Source organism: Echiichthys vipera, assembly GCF_963691815.1.
Source record: "Echiichthys vipera genome assembly, chromosome: 13".
NCBI lineage: Eukaryota > Metazoa > Chordata > Actinopteri > Perciformes > Trachinidae > Echiichthys > Echiichthys vipera.
Genome location: NC_139838.1, coordinates 20,643,005 through 20,647,479, shown reverse-complemented (window position 1 = coordinate 20,647,479; position 4,475 = coordinate 20,643,005).

The window sequence follows — 4,475 nt, the reverse complement described above, 5'->3', positions numbered from 1 at the left end:
TGAGAAGTCTGTGGAGGAATAAACACACACACACACACACACACACACACACACACACACACACACACACACACACACACACACACACACACACACAGAGGAGGAGGCAATCAGGAGGAGCAGACAGGAGCCTGCAGGCTTAAATTCACACTGCACAGGAGGTGCAAACAGGAGGAGGTGCAGATGGGAGCGTCAGTGGGAATGGGGGGCTGCAATAATAGTTTCTACACCCTTGGAGACATCTGGTAGGAGATTTGAACATAGATATCACAATAAAAAACACATAAGATTAATAATGGGTATAAATATGTATATATCGTTCATATTGAGTAACAGGGGGCCACTACAACCTCACTCGTGACTCACCCAGATACATTGTAACAGCCATAAGCGTCATTAAATGAACCAGGAATAGTGAAGTTATTTTATTCTACAGGGATTTAGATGCATTTACACATTTTCTAATATCTATAAATCCACTTTGCATTGCATAAAATACAAAATGAGAACATATTAAATACATAAAATGACATTATAATCTGATAACTTTCATATTCCTGGTGTCACATGAGCCTTAGGGATCAATAATCCTGATTCATAGCTGCAGAACTAAGACATCTTCTCTGACAGCGACATAAAAAGCATGAATATCAAGCCTACATGTGGCATTGTAGTAAATAACAGTACACACAGTCCTCCCTCGCACTGATATTCGGTCTAGGCCGTCTATACTCAAACCCCTACAACATGACAGTGTTCAACACAGCTGGAGACCCGCGCTCTCTTTGTCAAAGACACGGTGACAACAACAGCGAGCGTGATTTTACACATTTGAGCGACAAAAACAACAAAGAGTTTGGAAAATAAGGTAGAAAAATCATACCTGTGGTGCTGTTCGCGGCAAAGAATCGGCGTGATCAGTGGATGCCTTTCTTCTTCTTCTTCCCCCCGCTGTTATTTAGTTATTGGATTTTCAATAATTCAGTTCATTTGTGTGTGAGCGCGTCTTTGAATCCTGTAACAAGTTAGGCCTGCGCTCCCCCTATAACAACACAAGTAACATCCAGCGACGGTGCGTTATTCGGCATGAGCGTGTTTTTCCAGCTCTGCTTCTTGTTTTTTTTTTTTTTTTCCTGACAGATGCTCCGTGAAGATCAAATAAATCTGATATAAAATAAACAAATCTCTCCCTCTCTCTCTCTCTCTTAGCTTTTCTGAATGAGGAGTGTTGTGATGGATGAATCCAGGCTTCCTTCAGTGGACCGTGGGGGATTGGCAGTCTGGGTCGCTCGTCCTCTCCTCTCCCTCTCCCTGTGTGTGTGTGTCTGTACTCCTTTGACGTCGTAAGCCGGTGTCTCCCTCCCTGTCCATCTCAGCTCCATCCCTCCTCCCCTGGGCTGCACGAGCCGTGATGTCTGCCGCCGGGGACCGTCGCTAAACTACCAGCCCCGTGGCAGACGGAGAGGTAACGAAAATAACATAAAACACAGTCACGGCTGCAAAATGTGACGTGGATGTTTCTGTTTACATAAGAGCTTTTACCCCTATTTGTCAATAAAGCTTAAAGGTTGAATATGTAGATTCTTCATTAAAAGCTATATTTAAATATATATATATATATTACACACACAGGGCGTTTTGAGGCGTGCAGAATGAATGTGTTGCTTTTCCATAAAAACAAATAAATATTTAGTCTGAATTAAAGTTTATAAAAAAAGTAAATGACAATGTCTTTCTGTCACATTCTGTTTACATTGTACCAGTCAATAGCGGGTATTGCTGGTTGCCAGGGTTGTCTGTTGTTGGGTGCAGCTACTGTCGGCTGGCACTGGGTGAAATGGAGTTTTCCAATCCTGCTGATGTTTTGTTATTTGTCGAAGCAGCTGAGTGACCGGAGACAGGCAAAAACCAGAGTCAATATAGGCCAAGCATTCACGCGATGGACTGAGATAAAAGGAGTTCAACACCATTAAAACGCACGCCCAAATGGCTACGTTTCTCCTTGATCGGTGAGCTAACTTTCCTGTTTACTTAGCTGTAATGGCTAACGCTAACTGTCAGTCAAACTCCTCTGCAATACTTGTTTTTATAGTGCGATTTGCCGGAGGGGACGGGTTCAAACAGGCTCAAACTGACTCCGGTCTCCTGTAGGCTACTGGGCCGGCTCTGACGAATATCGCAACTTGACTGTTTTTAATTATTTTTTGTTGTTGCGATCTTGAGACACTAGATGGCGGTGTTCTGCTCATTCTCCATCTTTAAACAACTCATATTTATTGACTTTGTGCACTATTTATTTATCTAGTGATGCCCAAATAGCCAAAACAAATGTTCTTGTAGGGCCAATAATTCCTTCAAAACAGCCACTGTTACTCGTTAGGTCATACTGTCACTGTCATACGATCTCTGACCCTTCAGCTATCTGTTTGATGACATTTGACCTCTGGGTGCAACAGGGATATCCCCAAAAAAAATTTCTTGTAGTGACAATAACGTTTATTTTACCTTGTTTTCCCCACTGCTACACTTTTGCACTTCCACACTATTTTTCACATATGTGGATGGCTAATCGTTACATCTAATTAAAGCTTATATTAATTTAAAATATTAAAGAAATGCTGAAAATACAAACGCAGACACTAAAATCAAGCTGAAAGGCACTATGGATGTAAGCATATAGCAAAAAATATACTGTATGTTAGGTACAGGGTTTGAACAGATCCATAAGAATAAAATTAAAGCACTTTCACAGTATATAAACTAAAAGAATCAAAGCCTTTCTCATCACATCTGGGTATTGACAGAGATTATTTGTATTCATGTTCACAGTTTACAACTGAATAAAAACAGAACTTACACCAATAAATAAAGATATAAATATATCTTTATTGATTATGATACAAAACTACATGATTATCTACGTATACGCATACACCCAATCATTTATACTCATACTTCTGTTTTTATTATGCCGTAAAACTGCCAAGAATACGAACACAAAACACACTAAAGAGATTAATAGCAAAGATAAGCAAGCAGCCAACACCAACCATTTAAACCCTCATAAAGAATCCAGTTATGCAACTCGTGTTTCATTCAAATTGGTACACGAGTCATTAGATCTGAACAGCTTATGTTAAAGAAAAGAAAATCAGGCATTTTTCAAGGGGGATAATCCAATTCAAGCATGTTATGAACCTTGAATATAATGTAAACAAACGTTAAATAAACTGTTTGTTCAAATCATGTAATGTAAAAGAGTCAAATTGGGAAAAAGACAGAGGAAGGATAGGGCCGTAAAGATGGCAGGAGGGACTTTATCATATTTTTCGTTTTTCCTGTAGACGGGTAAAAAGCAGACGGTCCCTGACATCAAGCGACGCAAATCCGCCTTTTGTTCTCGCCGTGGCGCTGGCCGTGGTGCTGGACCGGGTCCGCTCCACTCGTGACACATTAGCACGGCTACAATATTCCCTCTCTGAGTGGGGACAACAAAAACAACATCATTTCAATAAGTGTGGCCGTAAAGGCTCCGTGTTTTCTCTGAGAGACACGCGCACAAACACACACACACACACACACGCCCTCTGTGAAATCTCGACAGCATGTAAACAATGAGCCCACATGACACACAGGAGGCTACACACACACACACACACACACACACACACACACACACACACACACACACACACACACACACACACACACACACACACCCCTCTCGAGCACACGGTGACACTTCAAAGCAGTCACGATCTGGCCCTGCTCGGCTCCAACAACATTTTAGTGTTTATTTAAAAACAACAACAACATCTGAACCGTTAATTCCTTTATTTCCAGCAGCGGAACATCTCCTCGGCTTGACTCTGATGTCAGGGCTGCCATCTGCCACTAAATCCTGTGTGCCATCCGCCCTTCGGCCCCGGTGTAAGCCCCCAGTGCAGGCAGCAGACACCTGACTTTACCCAAATATATGTATTTATATTTATATGAAGGTGGGGGTGCACGCGCCCTACACCTATTTGTGTCACTTTCACAATGGATGTTGTTTTTATTTCAGCGTGTGACCAACAACGACATCTGGTGACGAGCTGCAGACGCAATGGGAGCCCGCTGCTGTTGCTTTATGACTCTGCAAAAGACACTGATCTGAGGACTTAAAGGTGCTTTAGACAGCGAAGAAGAAGAAATATGCACCGCCTTTACTTCACTTACATCATCAGTTACATCATCCAATAATACTCCACTACAAGTAAAAGCCCTGCAGTAAAAGACTGAAGCAAAGTAAAGAAGTATGTGCAGCTAAATTGTCTTTAAGTTGTTTTGTTTTTAAGTGAATGGCCAATTTAATTGTGCCATATAAAGATTATTACATTATTGCAGATGGATTAATGTGAAAGTAGCACTTTACTGTTTCAGTTTATAACTATTTCATAAAGATTTGTATCTCTATAAAGTGCATTTCTGCTTTT